Below are 23712 nucleotides of genomic sequence, written 5' to 3'. Positions count from 1 at the left end.
CCTTAAAATGTTATTAAAATATTTAAAATATTTTAAAATGCTCAAAATTTAAAAAGAAATTTCATTTCAAGTCAAACCAAATAGTTTGTTCAACTTAAATTTATTTTTTTTAAACTTTTCAAAATTGCCAATGAACGAAAAAAACCCACAATTTACCCAGCTTTAAATCCAACATGACAGCAGAGGCCCAATATATTCACCACTGCCCTACATCTGGGATCATCGTTTCCACTAGTGCGAAGTAGGTGCGAAATGCTGCCAAATCAGACAGGTACGCTAACTTTGCACGGGCATAAATGACTCACCTTTGCCCGCCCTTGCTGCAATCAGGCCGTAACTTGGCAATAGTCTCCTGCTGCTGTTCCTTCCAGGCAGTTTTACAAGCAATAAACAAAAATAGAAGAACCAAAAGCACACAGCACACAAGGGCATCTCATATGCAGGGACTAGGAGTCTGGGGATGCGGTAGCACCCCCTGGCTTGAAGTGGTTTCCATCACATACAAGATTTACAGTTTTGTTCAATGGCTTCCAGCACTCCCACTACACAAATTGTTCCAATGCCACTGCTCATATATTTTCCCCAAAGCTCCCTGGCCTGGTTTTAGGTCAGTAACTGGCAAGTAACACAAAACACATTCTCCAAAAAATGAGTGATCCCGGCATTTGGTTTGTTTGCAGTCCAGTGTTGCTGCCTTTTTGTTGAGCCGGTGTTCTCTTTTTAACAACCAATCATCTACACGATCTATCACATTGCAGGCTCTTGTTGAGACTATCAGGATGCAACCTGGGAGTAGGAAAATGGACAAGCTGGTCCAAAACAAGAACGTGCCTCTTCTCCCTCCGAGCCCGTGTTCCAAATTCAATAAAAAAAAAAAAGAGTTATTTTAGGGTAACTTTATCCCAACCTCAGCTTTCCATGTCTCCCAGTGCCTACCTTTCAAGATTCCAGAGCTGAGCGGAATGAGAAAGCCTGTTCAGATAAGACTTCTAGACTCAGCTCAGCAGATATGAGAAATCTGGACGTAAGATAAAGCACTTGAACCAAGCTTCCAAATCTCATCAATATTCAGACCTTTATAATCACTGCTGGAAGAGCTCTATGTGATTCCCCAACCCAGAGCATGGGACCATGTCTATAATGATACATATGGCCACTTGGACATTCTCTAGCATCCTAACTTATTTATTACACATGACGTCCCAGCTGCCTCCACCGTTGTAGTAACCACCTTCCAGCTGGAGTGGCAGGACATGCCTCCTTCTATTAGGTTGTTGCCAATGCTTATAAACTAGTGAGAGCATGATATGCTTACATTCCTTGCAGAATAAAGGAACCACATTTAGCCTAGAACACCATTTGTTGAATTTTGCCTCTTTCCCGTGGTTAAGGCAATGGACAGAGACTCAGAAGAACCAGATTTTATTCCCAGTTCTGCCACAATCTTTCTTTGTAACCATGGTTAAGTCATTTACTCTGTCCGTCCATAGGTTTCCAAAGCCTGCTAAATGGGGATAGGATTTCATACCCTCTCCCTGGGTACAGCTGAGCTTCAAAATGGTTTTTCATCTACTTTTGCGCTACTGAAGCTCAAATATTGACAGAGTGAGAACATGAGAAGTACAGTTTAATGGGGTCTAATAGAAATTTTAATCTGAAGTCAAATGAACATTCACAGAATTCCCTCCCCTCGGTTATTCACATAGCTCCCATAGTGGTAATGGGCCACTCTCTTACCACTTCAAAAAGTTATTTTTCCTCCCTTGGTCTCCTGCTGTTAAGTTAGACTGACTGACTTGGTAAAGCAACCCCCATCCTTTCATGTATTTATACCTGCTCCTGTATTTTTCACTTCATACATCTGATGAAGTGGGTTCTAGCCCACGAAAGCGTACGCCCAAATACATTTGTTAGTCTCTAAGGTGCCACAAGGACTTCTCGTTTTTTTTTATAGTTCAAATAGTTTCCCCCGCGTCTGCTCTCCAAGATGGGGAGTCCCACAGTTCCTTTTCTGCTGGATTATACTCTTCGTCCATGTGACAGGAACACAGAATGTAACCGGTGCCTTTTGACAATCACAACATTCTAACAGCCTCAAACTGCCCCCAACCTGTAGCAAAGTTCCCATTGTGTCATTATATGGCCCTAAAGGATGCAAGCATGACTTTATAGATAACCCTATTTGAAGAGGAGGAGAAAGATTATTTGTTCTGAGGTAGCACCTAAAGTTTCAGTTAAGTTGGGGCCCCGCTGTGCTAGGCACTGTACAGACATAAGAAGTGATCATGCTAGCCCCAAGGAGCTTACAGTTTAAGTGACAGGACATAACAGGTGGGCAAGACAAATGAGTGGTCAGAGGGAGGGAGGACAGAGTAGCAATAGCAAGACAATGTTTTAGAACAGGTGAAATTGTCACCAACTTAATCAAATCATCCAAATAGGGTGCTGTTTAAGTCCTAGAATGGCAGAGGCTTTTTGCTAACATCCTATACACCAGAGAATGCTTAATTATACGGCCTAGCGAATAGTGCACTGGACTGGGACCCAGGAGACCTGAGTTCTATTCCCAGCTTGCCACTGGCCTGCAGAATGACCTTGGGCAAGTCACTTAATTGCTGTGGGCCTCAGTTTCCCCATCTGTAAAATGGGTCTAATGATACTGACCTCCTTTGTAAAGCGCTTTGAGATCTGTTGATGAAAAGTGCTACTTAAGAGTTAAGTATTATTATTATAAATTATATGCATTTGACAAGTCAATTCTTACATTAAATACAAGTTCTTTAGTAACTTAGTATCCTTTCTCCAGCTATCAGCTCCTTGTAAAGGAGGGGTTAGCACACCCGTCATGTACATTGTCTTAGAAGATTGATTTCTCACCTGTAAAAGTGATCTACGTTCTCTCTCCTCTCCTGGACTCCTTAGTCAAAAGGGAAAATGGATCTTTTAAAGATACATGTATCCATCACTATTATTTACATTCTAATATGCGTATGCAGCTCTGCTCCAACAGGGGAAATGTAAATCAGATGGACATCATTCCCTGAATGCCCTAAAGAGCTCCATTCCCCCCAAATTAGAATAGAAAATGCTCTTTTAAAATGCACCTTTAATATGTAAAAGCTGCTTTATCCTGGCTCTAAATAAACCAAACCTGAGCTACATGCCAAATATAGTAGATGAAGGACAGGTGAGATGAGAGTATCTGGCCAAGGAATCAGTCCTAAACAGCTATTTATATTAATGCAAAGAAGGTACAATGTTCTTCCTGTTGATATATGCTGCAGTGGGATGTAGTTTTGTCCCACTAGTGAGAATAAAAACGTACAGTTCATGATAGGCAAAGTCACATGTGTGAGATAAAAAGCTCCAACTATAATATATGTCTCTGCCATGTATTCTCATCAGGATTTTCTTTAGATCTTTGGTTGACAACAAGAAAACACTTACTCAAGGTTAGACACTGCTTTCCGGGCTTCTTAATAACCATTCCCTACCTCCTAGGGGATTGTGCTTCTGAAACAAGCCAAACTCAACTTTCGTTTCTGGCCTTGCAGAGACAAGGAAGAACTCATTTATATGCTTCTTTGTTTTCCACTTAGCCCCGCATGTGAACATATAGTACACAAATGTGTTTGTGTGTCTGAGTATATGTACTACAAGGATGTGGAGAAAGACAATTGGTCTGTATCTCTCACCGACAGAACGTCCTTGACATTGGTCAATCCACATTAAAAAACATATTCACATTGTAACAAACTGGTTGCGTGAATGTAAATCACTGCCCTGTCCTACTTGGAAGTGCTGCGTTAACTGTCATAGCCCCTATATGGCGAATAGCTAATGGAGATTCTCCTCTAGCCCAAATGCTTTTGGAGCAGAAGGATAGAAGTTCTATCCATGCTGGTATTGTGATGTGCAAGTGTTGTGGCATACATTGTACTGACAATATAGAAGTCACCAAATGCATGAATTTGTTACATACATTAAAAAAAACATTTTAATTTTTCATTCCCAGCTCATCCCACACCTCAGGGGATATAGCCAGGATGCAAAGAACACTAGAAACTAGAATGCGTTTTTGCCAACCAGTATAGAGGGAAGGCCAGTCCTACAACACACACTGCCAGTTACTTCTGGCTGTGCATGCCACCCCCACCATCAGAAGACAGAGCATATTGTGCTCGTGAGGGGCTTTAAAGTCTTCCCACAAAGTAACCATAACCTGAACAGATCCACAGCACAGTTTGGCTTTGCGTGTGCTTTGAACTCAGCTTCGTTTCCTTTTTACTAGTTTGTACACCTCAGAACAGTCCCCTGGGGCAGTATTTCCAATTTCAAGTGATCAAAATTCACAAGAGATCATGAGAGTGGCTTAAAAATTATAAGATTTTAAAAAAGGATACATTTTGGGTTCATTTGTCTTTTGTTTTATGTGCTTTAGGGGCTACTTGGGTCACATTTTCAAGCTTTTCTCTCCAACCATGAAGGCTAAAAACGTACTTTTATGTAAAAACAAATATTGTGACACTCGTAATAAAAACACGAGACTTGTAATGCTGGTCATAACTTTGTCATAAGGAGCTGCTTACAGATGTTACCTTGGCACAAACTTACTTATGAGGCAAGGGTCCCTGATATAATCATGTTTCATCCTCAGCAGCATCAGGTTAAGGAGGGTACCCCCTCTGCAACCCTCCCTCCCAGTCCTCATCAACCTATGATTTAGCTCATCTGACTGAACGTGGCCTTCACTGGCTTTTTCCTCACAAAAGCATAGGCCTGTCCCAATAGGCCTCGCAATAAATTTACAGTGTCAAAATAGTGTATCACTGAGTGAAGATTATATCTGTCCCAGGCCCTGAACTGAAGAGCTCAGTCAAAGAATGTGTGATCCCCTGCCTCTGATACCATGTCCCCAATGGAAAAGAGAGCAGAGATTAAAAAACAACACCTTATACACACACAAACCCCAAGCCTCCTACATGACAATGCCTCTGGCTTTGCTAATCCAAGTGGTAACCTCTGCTATCCAAGGAAATATCTTTAAAAGGTTTATCATTTCAACAAATTAAGCAACCAGCCTGGGTAAAGGTTTATGTCAATATAAAACATTGTTGGAATGAGAGAGTGAACTTCCCATTGATAGTAAACCAGAGAGACAGCCTGTGATCTGGGCAATACTTTTAGCTAGATTTTCTTTGTGTTTTGATTTTAACCCTTGAGCTCCCGTTTATAGCCATTGTCTGCTGAACTGGATTTCAATGGGCTCCTGACCTGGAGAGCTGTACTCATAGGGTGGAATTTACTACTGCATAGAGGCCCAGCACAAGACCCACTCTCACTCACGAGGGGTCTCCACTGACACTCTCAAAAGAAAACTTAAGAAGTGGGACTTACATAGTGCTTAGGACCTGAGCTTGCCCCATCCTCCCCGCCCCCCTTCATGGGGCAGGGGCATGAATTTCACCCACCGAATCTAATATTTGCCATAGCACTGCTGCATCAAGCCTGGCGTTTTTTTTTGTCTCTTGACAGTGGCTAATACCAGATGCTTCAGTTGAGCACGATCTTTCCCCTCCATACCATGCACCCTTGCAATTGTGCAGTGCTGTACAAGGAAGGAAAATTCTTCTGCCTGTTACGCCCACACACCAAAATCTTATGTTGGAATCTGAAGTTAGATTGCTGCCATCTGACAATTCCCAAAGCCCGGTGCTGGAGTGAGTCAAAAATGGCCCAGGATTCCAATGTAACTGCAATTTCCTTTCTTTTGAGCATATCTGTACTACAGCCTTAGAAGTGGCAGTGGGAAGTAACTTGGAATTATTCTCACCGTGGGAGGATATCAGCCCATGAGAGTCTTTACTGTTTGCTTTTAAAAACAGTTTAATATGGGAGCTATTTTGAGCCAGCTTCCCTTAACTGTGATTTAGACAAACACCCTTGGAACAGTTGGGCATTCACCATTATTCCTAGCTATTCTCAATACACTGAGAAGTTGCCTTTATGGACCATGTGACAAAGCATAGTCTAGGTTCATTCTCTCTCTCAAGCTACCTGCAAAGATGTTTCCCTAAGATGCGTGCCACAGATATTGCTTTACACCAACAGGTGTGGGTCTTAAAATGTACTTGGCTTGGCATTTCAACCCTTCCAAAAACCAACGCTTAATCGGGCAACGAAAACACCAGTGATGAAGTATTCTTGGGACAGTTTTCCTTGTAGGCTGCTGCTTTCTGACACAGCCCCTGGTTCAGCCATAGCGTTTCCTCTACATTATATACAGAAAAGCATTAGAAATAAACCATTAATTCTTGACCAAAGACTAAAAGGGCTTCCATGATGTCTCAATGGACAAGGGAGGATTAAAACGGGAATTAGAAGTCCCAGCCTAGGCTAGGTCTACGGTACCTGCCTGAATCGGCGGGTAGAAATCGATCTCTCGGGGATCGAATTATCGCGTCTTGTCGGGACGTGACAATCGATCCCTGAATCGACGCGCTTACTCCACCAGCGGAGGTGGGAGTAAGCGCCGTCGACGGGGAGCCGCGGAGGTCGATTTTGCCGCCGTCCTCACAGCGGGGTAAGTCGTCTCCGATAGGTCGAATTCAGCTACGCTATTCGCGTAGCTGAATTTGCGTATCTTAAATCGACCCTCCCCCTGTAGTGAAGACCTGCCCCTAGACTAATCCAATCCCTTCTCAATTCTTTCCTATGAGCAGAATATAGACGTCACCGATCAGAAAACGTTCTGGGTTCAGTCGTGGCTTTGCCTGCAGCCAAGGGCAGTGTGGTTGAACTGCCCTTGAGCAGACCAGAGTTACCATATGCCTTCTAGGCTCCCCACTGCTCTGCAGAAAAAGTGCCCGCTCCTGGCCTAGCATCCACTGACATGCTGGAGGAATCATGCTATCCAGCATGGTGGGGGTGTAGAGTCTGCTATCCAAAGTGGGCGGGGGGCTATCAGCCCAGGTTCTATCCTCTTAGGGTGACCAGATGTCCCGATTTTATAGAGACCGTCCCAATTTTTGGGTCTTTTTCTTATATAGGCTCCTATTACCCCCCACCCCTGTCCCAATTTTTCACATTTGCAGTCTGGTCACCCTATACCCACTTCCCAGCCTTATACCCTATACCCACTTCCCAGCCCATCCTGCCCATTTGCATAGTGGGGGTGAGATGTATCAACCCCATAGAGGTTCTCTTCCCCACCTAGCTACCTGTGCTCCATATAGCTCATTACTTCCTGGTGCTGTTGTGGATGGTGGATGACAATTTGCCTCTTTTATTACTCTTTCTCAGTATTATTCAACCAGTTTTGTTAGTCCATGATGTTAATTGACAAGATTTGGTATCCCAGGAACAAGAAAGCTTGGTGGCTAACAATTGGCAACTTAGGTCAACAAAGCACAATTGACCGCACACCATCAAAGCTGTCTCGAGGCTGGCTTGGAGACAACCCTGGTCCTGGCGAGTGTAGCAGCTGGACTGGACAAGCCACAGAACAGAGAGAGAGAGGAGTGCACATTCATTCACAATAAAGCATTTACTTCTCATAGAACCAAGCCAACTGGGGTAATAAAAAAGAGCCAACACATTATATATTTCAATCAGGAAATAATTCTGCTCTTGGAACACACGTCCCAATATTATTACGCCGATACGCAAGCTGTGAATGACTCGGGATATTTGGAAGGAAAAACAATTTGCTCCCACTATTTACTTCTTCCTCCTGTTCTCAACCCGGAGATCACACAAATGTTTTTCCGCACCTCGGCTGTGAAAGAGACACTTTCATCGAGGAGGAGTAAATCACAATAACAGGGAAATAATCCTTCCCCTGAAATGTTTTATTTATTTATTTTTGCTTCACAGAAGTCTACATAAAAGTTCATAAATTGCGGCGATGGCTGCTGGTTAGCAGCTCAGACTCCAAATGAACCCCCCCCCCTTTTGATATTGTGACTTGACAAGCGACTGTTGGGGCAGGGATGTAAGGCGCTCTGGCACGAGTATGCCTTTTCCCCCTTTAAATCTAACTCAGGTAATGAAAACGCACAAGAAAATAGTGGGGTGCATCTGGGAGTAGTAGAAAACAGTTAGATCTTCATAGAGCCATAAAGAAGTAAACAGTAGGCTGCTATGAAGATCTATGGGGCCCCGCAGTGCCATTGTCTTCAAAAGGAATTAAAAACAAATTGCTGAGGGCCAGCACATAATTTAGAGACTCACGGCAATTTTATGACTTGCTAATGTTCCTAATTACATGCCCGTGAAAGGCTTAATTAATTGGGGGATGTAGCAAAAAGTGGAGCCTGTGTTTGTTATCATGGTTCCACTGCATTGATTTTAGTGCCTATGGAGAATTTAGGGCCTCTTTATTTGCACAAAGAAAATGCAAGTCTCTCGAAAAAATGCACATTAAGATCAACCCCTCGCTGCTATCTAATATACTTTCCTCTACTTAACCAAAGCGCTTGTAATCATATTTTGTAAATGTTGGTGCCGTTAATTGCATTGTGAGAGAAAATAGGTTCCGCTTGACTGGTCGTGAAGAATTTTACAAAGTTCTTTCCCTGCTCCCAAATCCGAGGACTCTCTGAGAGAAACTCATCAGGAAGTTGATGTGGCAGGATGCTCTGGTGTGGCTGAGGATGATTTAGGAAACAGGAGAGCTCCCTCCACTTTCTCCTCCTCTTAGCATCTCTCGCACACTCTCCAAGAGGGTTTGGAAGGACTCAGGGATAGAGAGCGAGTAAAGGCTTTGGCAGACCCTATAGAGACTCTTTGCCAAGGAGGTCTTGAAAGTGCCAATTGTGTTTTATGCACACGCTCACAACCGGGGTATTATTTTGTTGTTCCCAAAAGCGTGGTCGGTGCTTCACAGAAGACAGAGAAAGGCATGGCCTCAGACCCAGCACGCTTAAACAGGACACCACATGGGAAAGTGACCAAAAGTAAGGGGTGGGGAACCAACTTCACTAACTTTATAACAGAACTTGGTTTTAGATCGATGGGCAGATTTCTAACACGCTGAAGAGCAGGGCTGTTTGACTCCGGGGTTTTGGTTGGAGTCATTATAGGGAAAGGGCATTTCAGCTGAGAAATATGAATTCCCAAGTTCAACCCCCTTCCCTCAAGCCATCTGAGATCTACGGATGAAAACTGAAAAGTACCACATCCCTACAGTGGAAATAAAGATCTGTCCTGATGAGCATGAAAATTACAAGAAAAATCCATTTGGGCCAATGGAACATCATAGCCCTTTCCGAGCTCTACCAGAGCTCGTTCCCAACACAGACATCATTTTAATCCTTTTACTGCCAGAACACTACTAAGGCACCCTTTCTGCCCAGAAGCTGTTTTATTGACAGGACATGGAAACAGCTGGACATTCCACTAAGGAGATGGCTCAGTAAAAGTGACTTGAAGGGATCCAGTCTCCAGCCAGGTAGCTCCGAATGTTGCTAAAGGTTAAGCATCTCAGGTAAAGCACCTGAATTAATTCAGTGCAATGCATCTGGGTGGGCACCATTAGAACCCAAGTGCCCCACTTCACCGGAGGAGTGACAGCTACCTTCCTGTATGTATCTAAAAGGCTCAACTCTGACGTGTTATCAGCGTGTAGCTGACCAGCTCGGCTCACTATCTAAATGATCATGAAGTCCACTATCCATGCAGCAGTAAGGAGAGACTCGTACATAAGTACAATGGCACAATACAAATAATAAATAGCAACGATCATATTCCTTAAGTATGGAGCCTTCTAATAGAGGTTTGTACTTGAATTGCCATTCCTTGGCAGAGAAATAATGGATTTAAGATTCAGATAATTTAACACACACACACACACCATTCCACACACACCTCCAGAAAAGATATTAAGGCAGGACAAAAAACTTTTCCAAGTTCTTACGCTAACTGCATAAATAAAGTAAAGAAAATCAGTTCTCCAAGCTTTTGACCGGTGCACGAGATACTGTTTCCAAGGGGTGTTAGATACAGCATACAAAAATAAACATGAAACATTTAGAAGCAACCTGGGAAAGGAAAATGCATTGGAAGGGAGGAAGGCTTTTTTCAAGTGAACTTCACATCTTCCTTAAAATGCTTTTCTCCTTTTCTTGGCGTGAGTGTCTCTCTGGATTTCTGCACTCAGGAGCTCCAATGAGTTGGTAAGAGTGGTGCACTTATGCGGGAAGCTGTGATGGCCACTGATCTGAAGGAAACACCCACTGGGGGGATTGGTAATTTACGCTCTCAAAGACCAAGGGATCTGCTGCCCGAGCATAAACTGCAAACTGTGTCAAATTAGGTGGTGCTGGGTTTGTCACACTAGATGGCCATACAGTAGGGAATGAGTTTGAATTACAAGAATCATTTCATGTAGGGGAGAAAGTTAGAACTTGATTCCATATGTTTAAGCCTAGTGCTTTTAATCTACTTAATCATTAATCTTTTTCCTTTCTGCCTCTCCTCCCCCATTTTTCTTAAAGGGGTGAGTTCTCTCTCTCTCTCTCTCATTCTCTTTCTCATGCATACACACACTCTCAACCTTAGACTTTGTTGGGATAAAGAAACTATACAACCATAGAGTGAGCAGATATTCACCTTCCCCTGAACCTGGACAGTACAGACTGCGTTGTAAGCTCAATTTTATTGTGTGCATGTGTGTTTGTAACACATACTGTTGACAAAGTGTGTGTGTGTGGGTTATTACCAACCAGCAATCATTTCATATAATACCACAATTAAAGTGGAAGGACTTGATATCCTGAGTCACAAAGTCCACTCAGGAAAAGAGAGAGAGAGCCTTGCCTGTCTAGGCTGCTGGCTCAAATGCAGTCCATGCTGGTCAAGACTGGATGTCATTACCGTGTTTGATGGCTGTGTAATGTATTGTAATGGACAGGTTCTTTCATCTCAAAGCCACCACCACAAATACCAGCAGTAACAACCACAACAGAGAGGCCAAGAACTGTAAGGCGGAATTACTTTCTCACACTTAAAAGTGGCCTCGCCAGCTCAGGGCTGAGACATGATGGTCAGAGGCAGCAAGCTTGTGGAATACTTGAATTGGCACCGGCCCCTTCTCAACCAGCACTGTGGACAAACAGGGGATCTCAGTCCCCAAGACTGTTCATCTGGCACTTTCACAAGCACCAAACTCACTCTAAAAATAACTAATTACATAAAACTGAAGTAAAAAGAAAACCCTATGTATAGACACACCTGACTGTGTGCGACTCTACCTTCCATATATTCCATCTGGCTTAGTTACTTCTAATGCAGCATCACCTGGCTATCCCAGAGCCGAGGCGCACGGGTAACTATGAAAAATGGGACATACAACTGGACCAAATGCAGTAGTTAAACTGTTCAGTTGTTTTTTCTTATTTTAAGTATGTGGAATATTGCAAAGGTAATGAGAGGAGTGGAATAAACATGCATTTGTAATGGTGTCTATTGCACATCATCTTATATACACGTCTATATGGAAAATCATTAATATGGAGGAATAGAGAAACCTTTTGAGGTTCAACACATGCAGTCGTAAAAGTCTCAACACACCATCGGCTGCCTCAGTGTTGTAGTGAAAGGGCTAACATTGACAGCAGGGGGTTCAGTGCTTTTTTGCTATCTACTGCTAACAGCAAAAGAAGATTCTTCTTTAGCTCAAATGATAGGGGATTGTGTGACTGGAGCAGGGAATACAAGAGTTCTAGCCCCATTGTGGCCATAAAGTTCCAAGACAACTGAAATGCCAGGTTACCGTATTGATAGGAACAAGCACATGAAGTCATGTGATTGTAAGCTGTTCAGAGCTGGGACTGTCTTTCTTTTGTGCATGCACAGTGCCTAGCACAATGTTAGATAATGAACATGTGATCGGTTTTCCAAAATAAAGTCGCACTTAAATTACTTGACACTGTCCCTTGACCTGTAATTTAAGTCCCAAATTTAGGCTGCGTTAACAAATTGGGAGGAGGTTAGTTTATAGCACTTAATTCAAAAAGAGATGTTTTGATTGTTTTTTAAATGGATGGGAAAATTTTTTAAAAAGCAAAATGTCAACATTTCCTTGTGGTGCTGGAAACCGAAACACAATGTGCCAAGCAAGAGAAGAAGGTCAGGTGAAAGGAACTGACCGACTCACTTGCCTTATTCTTATTTATTGGTATTCTGGTATCAGCTAAAGGACCCAGTTGGGCATTAGGCCCCACTGTGCTAGGCACACACGTGAAAAGAAAGACAGTCCCCCTGCCCTTGCCCCATTGCCTCAGATTATGACAAGAGACAAAAAGCAAACAGTGACTGAGCTCGGAGTAATGAGCAGCCGTCATCACACTTGAGCTGCCCAGCCTTTCCCTGCTAAGCGGAATGAAATGCAGTAAGCAAACAGCGTAAATGGTGAAAAGAAAATTTCTGTTTCAAAGTCCTTTCCGTTTTAGTCACGTAAGGAATTTTAACTCAGATGGGGAAGGATTTTTTATTTTTAAATAGCATTTTTAATCCTGACAGCGTTGTTAAATCCATAATTGAGTAGCACTGTGTATTATTTCGGCACAAGGAGGCAGCATAAGCATCGATTCTTGCCCAATTGCACCTGAGTCTATCCTGCAGGCGGCTTTAGGCTTTACAGCAATGGGGAAAAAAAGTGAGCCAAGTTTGACTTGTGCTCCTAAGAGGAGGAAATGTCTCTCGAAATATAGTTGCTTCTTTAATGATAAGACCATTGACAGGAACATGAATGTCATGAATACTTTGATCTCTAGGCTCAGAAGCTTCCACAACAATTATGAGTCAAGAGGGGTGAATATGGGCAGCAGCTAAAGGAACCCTAGAGAGTGATGCAGTAATTAGAGACAAAACCCAGCACATCTCTGCCTCCACCACTCGCCTGAACCAGGGAGGGGGTGAACGTGGTAGGAATAAACCATATCCTTCAGAGAAACGTAAGACCAACACGACTTTATACAGTTCAAAGCAAAAATCTTCAAAGATAGGTAAAATGCTAATTCTACTAATGTAGGTTTTTATGTATATGCTCTGAAAAGGTAAAGCAAATTAATCACCAGCTTTACCCCCTAATATATATCTGTGGTACAAATATATTACAGCATGTCAGATCTAAGGAGATATATCTGAACAGCAGTTGTTAAAAGAGCGTTTCCCTTTTCATGCTCTAATACAGTTATTTTGATCTTTCAGTCTTCATATTTTTTGTTCTCATCAAAGGAATGATGGCGCTAGAGATTAGGATGTTATTTATTTCCCTCTCACTGTCCTACTGGTGTTAATCACTTCTAGTGTCAACAGCTGCACAAGTCTGGCTGCTGCCAGAGAATACACCTTGCAGTGCTCTTGGAACGGACTAGAGAAGCATTGCTGAACTTTCCTGCTGGTCAGAGCAGTTCCTGCTGATAACCCAAGACAAACATTCCTTGTTTTAGGTTAGGATGACCTCTCCCTCCCCCTCTCCCCGCCAAAAAAACCCTGGACTACAATACACTAGGGGAAATCTTATGCAAATTAACAGCAACAAGTTGAAAGAGACCTCGACAAAGTACATCCAGGTCAATTGCTTAATTTGTTGAAATGATAAACCATCTGTCCCAGATTGTCCCACAAAGGTACCTGCTGGATTAAGATCCTGCTATATGATGGAAAAAGACACCTGAGCTAGACCCAGCTTGATTCTACACATCAAAGCAAATGGTTTAGAAGACACAGACAAAAGTTGGGAAACGCCATGCTGCTGGGAAAACACACAACTAAACTCCATGCCCCTCTCCCACAAGGGAACCTACTCAACTGAAACGCCCAGGCTACAGTCGAAGAGATTAATGATGCTAGTTTTTCTACATTCCATTACACACACTGTGGTCAAGACTGGTAGGGCCCAGAAAAGTTTAGATTGGCTTGAAAGGGTTGAGCTTTGTCCCATCAAGATCATCCCAGGGGTCCCGGCAGGCAACAGCACTTATGCATTTGGCAGTAGATGATACCTCCAAAGTTTCTTCTGAGAATTGAGTAGCATTGGGAACCAAGCCAATTAGGAGAGGTGACATTGCCTAGTGGTTAGAGCACATAACAGGGCATTGGGACTCCTAAGTTCTGTTCCTGGCTCTTCAACTGTGTGACATTCAGTAAGTCACTTAGGCCTGGTCTAAACTTGAAAGTTTTGTCAGCATACCTACATCCGTTGGGTGTGAAAAATCAGCTATGCTGACAAAAGCCATAATGTAGACACAGCTATACCAGCAAAAAACAGGTTTAGTTTCTTTCACTCAGAGAACTGCTACAGGCAGTATCTCCCCGAGGAGGATTTCCCAGTACAGCTATACTGGCAAACCCTTTGAAGCACAAACAAGGCCTTAGGCCTTTCGAAATGCAGTCATCATGAAGAGGTTCCTTCATTTGGAAGGAAGGTGCTAGACCATATTAATCCTTCTTCTAGCCAACAGGACTGTATCCCGGGACAGTCCCAAAATCTGTGTGGGGAGACCCACATCTTCAGCCCGTCTGTTTCGTCAAGGCCTGCGGACGGTTATCTACATGGGGACCAGTGTGAACAAAATATAATTTTCTGTTGAATCAGCCTTAAACATAGTAGAGTTTTTAATGTTTTGCAAAGCACTTCCCCTGTTGGCTAGGGTGGGTTCAAGGATAAACACAAACCTTTGTTTCAGGGCTGGAACAGGCAATCTAAATTAGGGAGGGTCTAATTCCTAGCTGACGGAAACCACAATGTTGCTCTCCTTTTTCCTCCCTGCCCCCTTTCCATTCCTTGCCTTATTTGTTTTTTGTCCTTTTTTGTTTGTTAGTTCTCCCCTTTTTGGGGGTGGGGGAATCAAAATATAAACACATAAACAAATAAATAAATCTGTGATATAGAAGTACAAAGCAGTAGTACAAACGACCTACTTATCTATAATTAACTCACAAGTAAGATTTTAGCAGGTGGGAAATTAAACCCAAGCTAGAGTGACTTATACTTCAGATCAAGTCCAAACACTGTGATGTTCATGTTCCATTTTATGTAGGTGCTGTGATCAGCTGATGTTAACTATACATTCATTTATATAGGCTCCAATTCAGCACAGCAGGTGAGTATACAATTACGTTCAGTCCTATTTAGCAAAGCACTTGAACAGCTGCTTAGCTTTAAGCATATGCTTCAGCCCCATCAAGGTTAATGGGGATAAGCACATGCTTAAGGGCTTTGCCGAACAGAGATGGATTGATGAATCGGGGCCTCATACCATATAAAGGGAAAAAAAATGCTCATCTCAAACTCTAGTCGTCCTTAACTATAATGTAAAAGCAAAAATCACCGAGACAACAAAATCAGCAACTATTTCTAGTGTATACTATAGAAGCCAATTAGGTTATGCAGCAAAATACCCCATACTTTCTAAAGATTTCAAGCACCATCCCAATCCTTCAAAAATCTCCGAGGAAAAGAAATGGGCCGGTCATGATTTTATAATAAATGGTTACTATTTTGGGATTTTAAACAAAATAATGATGCAGATAACAATAAGAGGTTTCCCCAAAACAAATGGATCTTTTAAAGGTCACAACTAGTGTATGGAAAGTTCACATATATTGATAATGATAAAATGAAGAGTAAAAAAGATATATACAGATACAGTCATATTCATTACTGTCAATCAATCTATTTGTAAAACAACCAATAGACAAAGGTCAGATCAGCAGCCAAAATATCAGTTTCCTATTGGATAGGTGAATACTTTTTTTTTTTTGGTAGTATTGAAAAAGAGAAAAAAATGGGTTGGTGAGATGTTCATGGCTGGCTAACTTAAGTCCATTTGCACACCCATTTATACATTCAAATTGACAGTCTTGAACTACAAGAATGCTTACCATTCCCCACCCACGCTTTGGATACACCAAGTAGGACTCAAACCAGTTTGATTGTAACTTGCTTCTACCTGAATATTATACAAAAGTTACTTGCTTAGCCCCCGATTCAACAGAGCACTCTTTGTACTGAACTTTACACATGTGAGTAGTCCCATTAAAGTCAAGACTGTAGGTGCTGTAATCAGCTTTCCTAGCTACGCCTTTATTTAGGTTGTGTATAGACCAGAAAAGTACCCATTCCACACGCTAGGTGTCCTTGATAATCTAAAAGCTCAGCATACATGAAGACTAAACCAGCGGTTGTCATGACTATATATAAAAATTGAGGTCTACCATCTTAACTCTGAAATAAAAAAAAACCTGCCACAGAAAAGTTCCACATAGAGCTAGCAAAACATCATTGTCCAGACAAGCCCAGTGCATCTGAAACGTGTAAGTATGCATAAACATGGGCTTATGGAAAACAAATCCCGTCAAACTAACTTGATATCTTTTTCTGATGAGATTACAAGTTTGGTTGATAAAGGTAATAGTGTTGATATAATATATTTAGACTCCTGCAAGGCATAGGACTTGGTGCCACACAACGTTTTGATTAAAAAGCTAGAAAAATATAATATTAATATGGTGCCCATTAAATGGATGGAAAGCAGATGAATAAATAGGTCTCAAAATGTAGTTATAAATGGGGAACCATCATTGAATGGATGCATTTCTAGTGGGATCCAACAGGGATCTGGTCTTGGCCCTACGCTATTTAGCATTTTTAAAATCGTTGCTGATAAAGTTTGAGATGACATAAAAATTGGGGGAGTGGTAAATAATGAAGGGGGCAGGGTGATCTGGATCGCTTGGTCAGCTGGCTGCAAGCAAACAATGTGCATTTTAATGCCACTGAATGTACACATATCATCGAGGAACAAATAATGTTGGCCATACTTACAGGATGGGGGACTCTATCTCGGGAAGCAGTGACTATGATAAAGATTTGAGGGTTGTGGTGGACAATCAGCTGAATGTGAGCTCCCAGTGTGACACTGTGGACAAAAGGGACGACTGCAAACTTTGGATGCATAAACAAGGGCATCTCAAGCAAGTGTAGAGAGGTCATTTTAGCACTGGTGCAACTGCTGCTGCAATCCTGTGTCCAGTTCTGGTGCCCACAATTCAAGAAGAATGTTGACAAATTGGAGAGGGTTCAGAGAAGAGCCATGAGAATGATTAAAGAAAAGTGATAGACTCAAGGAGCTCAATCTATTTATCTTAACAAAGAGAAGGTTAAGGGGTGACTTGATTATGGTCTGTCAAGTATCCACATGGGGAACAAATACTTGATAATGGGCTCTTCAATCTAGCAGAGAACGGCAGAACACGATCCAGTGGCTGGAACCTAAAACTAGACAAATTCAGATTGGAAATAAGGTGTACATTTTTAAACACCGAGTAATGAACCACTGGAACAATTTACCAAGTGTCATGCTGGATTCTCCATTGCTGGAAATTTTAAAGATCAAGATTGCATGTTTTTCTAAAAAATAAGCCGTAGGATTGTGTGTGTGTGGAAGGTCTCTGGCTGTGTTCTACAGGAGGTCAGACTAGAGGATCACAGTGGTCCCGTCTGGCCTTGGAATCTATGAAATCTATGAAAGTAACAGACCAGGCTGTGTGTGACTCTAGGGCTGCTGTAGACTGGTCTGAACCTGTAAAGTCATGATTTCAAAATAATGTTTTAAAAGACTACATTAGATCCCAAACTAAGGAATATGCCAGACCTATGGAATAGACGAAGAGGGACTGCCAGTAATTTATACAGGTGCACCGATAATTATTTGAAGGAGTATTTCCAGCATAACAAATCCCAAAGAGACAAGAAATAGGAAAAGACCGCAGGATATAATGTCTTTGAAAGAGGTTAAACCAGTGACATTGGCTATCAGCCGCATTGTGTTCCTTGCCTTAAAATGCTGACACTTACATGTTTGATGGTAACTACACTGCATAGGGGCACCTTTGCTTTCACATCAGATCTGCTGACATGAACAAGAGCTGATTCAGATGGGCATCCAAACATTAAAGTCCTTGCCTATTTCCATAAAATGATTGGCAGGATGCCTACTGTTAGTCAGGTGGTCGCAGCGCTGATAAATGGCATCTTGATAAAAAAAACTTCGCTACACTTCTAGAAAAAAAAAGGCAGCATATTCTTTTTCTTTTTTAAATTTACTCGATTTCTGACAGATGAGATGTCTCATTTCTAACGATCAGATCCATCTTTAGGATCCACTCCAAGAACAAGAGGGGTTTTTCCTTTTCAGCCCAAGCTCAGCTGAAACTGTCCTCAGATTTCTCTGGGAAAACTGTAGCCGTGGTTTGCAAGAAGATGACGCACAGTAAAACAAAACTGAAATTCAATATCAATTCTGAGACATACAGGCCTGAGCCACAAAGCCAGTTTCTGCCTGCAATTTAAACTTCAACAAATGCATATTTCTTAAAAAAAAAAAAAAAAATTGCACAGATCACTTACTGCTGATTTCCAGCTAATCCATCAGTAGATCACTGCCTGAAAAAAAGAAAAAAAATCTCATTTCAAGCCCTGATAATATTTCCGTTCAGCTTTTGTAGCTTTTTAGGAACTTAATTCCAGGCATTTTTCTTAACATAAGGTTTAAAGTCCCCTTCAAAGATGAATTTTAGTTTACATCTGTATGGTATAATGGGCACTTTTTTCCCTCCTCCAGAGATCAAAATGCTGTTTCATTTCTCCCTCCTCCTCCCACCCCTTGTTTTTTTTTAAATCCTGCAAATATCTTGTGATCTGGGAGGCCCAGGCAGGGCTCTCTACTGATGCTGATACTTTACACACATTCCAGCCTCAGGCTCTGCATGGATTAAGATTGTCGTGAAAACAGTAGTAGCAGTGATGACACTGACTGTTTATTATTCATTCCTTTACAAAGATGGAATGTCATCCCGTGACCTAGCAACAATGCTGGGAGGGTGAAATATGCACTCTGCTTGGCTTTCACTGGACATCAGGGCTACCCCTGGCCAAACCCACAACTACTATGGCCTTGCTCCTGTAGTGCCGGTAGGGGATGGAAGATTGTTAGGCTCCAGAAAAATGTGTCTACCACCAGTTGCAGTGTGTGGAAGTAAATCTCAAGCCCTCTTGAATGACCGCTCCTCCTGTCTCTATTTCATGGCCAGAAAATGGGGGTTGGTGCAGGCAGAGGAATGGGAGGGTGAGATTTTCAAAGATGCCCAAAGGATTTTAGGTGCCCAATTCCCCTTGAAATTATATGGCTTGGAGACTCTCTGCCATAGTATGTGGGAAGATACTTCAGCACGAACTGAGGTCCCTTCAAAGGCCTCACTCCTGCTATTAGGCAGGAATAATGGCATTTTCCCAGGCTGAAGTTCCACTGATTATGGAACATTCCCTGTATATGAATGGTCCAAGGGGGAGGGCAGAAGGCCAACGTTAAAGAGAAACAGCTAGGTATGGCCAGTTATGGATCACTGGCGGCAGAGTGGTAACAATAGCAGCAAACGCTATGCTGCAGGACCAGGATGACCCAGCTGCGTGGGGACAAAGTATCAATGACAAATTGGGGCCTCCTACTAGTTAAAAAAATCCAAGAAAATCTGGACACTCCAGGGCCAAGATTAGAGAGCTGTGCTGTGGGTTTAACAGCATGACTCCCATCGACCTCAATAATGGGGAGTACTCATACTACAGAAATGCAGCGCACTGTTTGAAATGTGCCCATCAATACCGAAATAAGTTGGGACAGTGCACATGGGAATTCATGGAAAGGCAAAGTGACTGAGACCACATAATCCGCCTACCACTGATGCTATCTCATACTGCAGATTTACCTTTCCATCTGCTCGTACACCCATCACCACAGTATCACAGGGCCACGCATACATTAATGAACGCATCCCCGTTGCACCCCTGTAAGATAGAGAAGTACTGTCATCATTTACTGTGAGCTTGGGGAACTGAGACACAGAAAAATTAAGTGACTTGCCCGCGGTCACGGCGCTAGTCAGTGCCAGAGCCAGGAACTGAATCATGATCTGCTAGTCCAGTGCCTCCCTCCCACAAGAAAAGTTAAGGGAAAGTGCAAGAAATAGAGCTTCTTCCCCCAACACAGTCATAGCACTTCCTACACAGGAGCAGGAAGGATGGCCTAGTGGCTAGGGCACTGGTCTGGGACTCAGAAGAATTAGGTTCAATTCCCAGCTCAGTCACAGATTTCCTACGTGACCACGGGCAAGTCACTTAATCTACCTTGTACCTCTGTGAATGACGACAACACTTCTCTACCTCACAGGGAGAGTTGGGAGGATAAAACTCTTTAATGATTGTGAGATACTTGGGCACTATAGAGATGAGAGCCATATAGATAGAACAGAACAGTTGGAGTCCATGGGGCACGAGTTATATGTTTTTTGCATAGGGTGAAGGAATTTATCTGCACAATCACCACTGGGTTTAACGTCAGCCAGCTTTCTCCTATCTCATGTCTGTCTTGTCTACTTACACTGTAAGTTCTTCAGGACAGGGACTGCATACTACAATGTCTGGCGCATTGGGGCCCGGTTCTCAGTTGGTTCTTAAACACTACCATTATAAACAAGATTAACAACAATAACATCCTCACCTTGGTACCAGTCAAGGTCTGATGGAGATTGCTTGGATAACTGGACTTCGGTCCTGCTTCTCTGTCATGTGACTCGAATCATGTAGAATTTACCTTGGAAACAAAACAAAAAAAACCCACAACCCACATGAGTGTGAAATGCGACTGCCGATAAAGTAATCCTCAGCAATCAACAAAATTAATTGTGTGAACATCATTGATCAAACCTACTTAACACATTGAGTATACAGAAAGCTGGAATGTAATTTCATTACCAATCTGCTCCATCCTAATGAAATTTCTAACAACATTCTAATTTTGATTTCGGTTAAGGAGAGAATGATGGAAATTTTCTTTTGCCTCTCTTGTAAGGTTTTATTTTATTGGTTTTCTGCAATTTCAATGATCCTAATTTTTTTTAATTTGACATTTTATTAGCAGGGGGTTTAATATAATAACAAAGATAAAAGAAACTAAATTGCAAAACGGACAAGCCATCCAGAAATAAAATTGATGTCCAAATTAAGACGGCTAATTTTAAAGTAAAAAACTGATTTATTTTATTTTAGGGGGGGTTGTTTTTAGATTTTTGTTGTTAATTCTAGCTGAGTTTCTGACCTCACTGATTTGAATGATAGTTATTTGCATCCTTTCAGCCAAACTTCTCAGCTTCACAATAATCCAGCCTCACAACACTGTTGTGAGATAGGCACTAGAATCCCCATTTTCTAAATGGGTAGAGAAAGGCCTAGAGAGAAGGGGCAACATCCTGGCTCCAGTGAAGTCAGTGGCAAGACTCCTGATCATGTGAATGTGGCCAGGATTTCACCCCAAGGGTCTAATTTTTAAAAGCATCCTTCAATCTTGTGAGCACAATTCTGCTGATGCAAAAATTAGTTGTGGGAGTAACAGAGTATTTAAACATCTGTGCATGCACATCAAGCAGATAGGCAACTACATGCTAGCTTTTTGTGCAGTTAACAGCATATGAAAAAGGCACCCAGAAATCAGTAGGTGAGTTAGAGATAAAACCCAGGAGACCTGGCTCTCGGTCAGCGGCTGTAATGACTCCAAAGACACCCCTTTCTGGAAGAAGCTGCAGTGCTTTTAGAATACTCCAGGACTAAATGATGCCTAGATGTGCAGTTGAACCAACACAACACAAGAAAGGAGTTAAGATGGATCTTTACACACACAGTCTCTCTCTCTCCCTCCCTCAACAACATAAGCCACAAACTCCCACCTTATCACTCAGTCGCCTCTTGTTCAATACAATCCCACCCCCCTCACCAAACACCTCCTCTCTCCCTCTCTCCTTGGTTTTGAAGAAGGAAATCTAGATATAGAGCCATAAAGACAATGTGAAAACAAACAAAGAAGGTGGTGAGGGAAGAACATGGTACATATCAGAGGATGAGGGCTGGGGGACACCAGCAAATCATGGTAAGGTTTGAATTCAAAGCCAAGTAGCCACCAAAGTAGATGTTAATGGAAGACTAAGGTCCTTCTGTCTGATGACCATCCAGACAGTGGAGTGCATTCCCCCACCTCCTACGTTTAGCAATGAAAGTGGGCTGTAGCCTTTTAACCACGTGGAGGGTAAGAAAAGCCTCTGTAGCCACCCTATGTGGCTTCAGTCTCCTGGTGCAAGATTGGGCAGAGGCGTTCAGAGCACACTAATCAGGGTTATATGGGACTATGAGCAGTTGGTTACGGTAACACACCTGGTGTAATAAGATCTTACAGGCCTTTGCTTGATTCTTGCAGCTTGGTTGTGGTGGAAGAAACAACTAGCAGAGCAAATATTGTTGCTTTTTCCATTATCAAGTAACCACTAGTGAAAATGAACAGGGCTCATCTCTAGCATACACGAGAGCTCTTGCCTCATGTGTTGGGACACTGCTGGTGCCTCATCTTGCAGCATATCCAGTAAAATTGCCTCCCTTCTGAGCTGGAAGGTATGTAAAGCGCACTCTATATTTAAAAGCAAGGGATATTCAAGTTGTGCACTGGTGGTTTGCAGTCATTTTGGGACCTTTTGATGACAAGGCAGGCTGGATGATGTGCGGCCAATGGCGAGAGAGCACAGAGAGCTCCTGGCTTGCTGTACAAGAATGATGCTCCTTGACTACTGAACTGGGCCCTATCGCTGGTATTTCTATTTCCAGCAATCTGATGTGTTTTGGTGATTTATTCATGACTGTTGTAGTGAAAAATTGGAAAAGGCTAGAGGGGTAGCCATAGCGGAGAGATCTAGCATGAGATTGGCGCTACAACTGAATTACTGCAAAACCTGTCACAGGCATCATGCAAGGTTTACTCCAGCGAGTGTGAAGTGGAATCTTTATATTAATAAGCGGACATGAACACGAACTATAAGAGCCTGGCATGTGTCTATTGCCAAGGCAGGTCTGGAAAGGAGCTGTCAGATCAAAAGCAAACTTGACCAGGCAAACAGAGGGGTGAGATCAACACAGAGACCGCTTTCGTGCGCTTCCTTTTCTAACAAAGATTCAGCAGTCCTCTATGCACTGCAGAGATGTTTGTGGGCATTCACTGGAGCCATGACTAGACTACTCACAGGCGCTAAGTAATCCTTTAAAAAAAAGTCTAGTCCAGACAAGGCAGTGACCATGTGCTAAATTGGCCAAGAGTAAAGTCTAGTGGGGAACCTCACTTTTAACTTGACTGGTTTAGCACATGTCAAAGGCTGCACTTTTAAACCATGATAATGATAATTAGCACAGGTTGCCAACGCCTGCTCAGATCACACCTAAAATCCTAGTCTATACAAGAGACAGCATTTCCAAAAATGCACTTTTGAAAGTTGACCCAAGGCCTAAGGGGTCAGCTAATTTACGCAACTATCACTCTTCCAAACATCTTCCAGCCTTCCAATGATTTGCACCTCGACTGCAACTTTCTTGTGAGGCTTGAGAAGCACTTAGGTCTCAGAGCAACCCATCTTGATAGCTTCAGAACATTTTTGCAGGGAAACGAAGGCACAAAAAGACTAAGGGCACGACTACGCGGCAACAGAAGACCTGTGTCTGCCTAGCATTTGCTGGCTGGGGTTCATGGTGCCAGGTCTGTAGGGGTATACAATTACAGTATAGATGTTTGGGCTCGGGAGGGTCCCAGAACCCAGGCTCCAGCCTTAGCCTGAATG

The sequence above is a fragment of the Malaclemys terrapin genome, chromosome 18, assembly GCF_027887155.1.
Source record: "Malaclemys terrapin pileata isolate rMalTer1 chromosome 18, rMalTer1.hap1, whole genome shotgun sequence".
NCBI classification, from domain to species: Eukaryota; Metazoa; Chordata; order Testudines; family Emydidae; genus Malaclemys; species Malaclemys terrapin.
The sequence above is the reverse complement of the archived record's forward strand: the minus strand, read 5'-3'. Positions refer to the sequence as shown.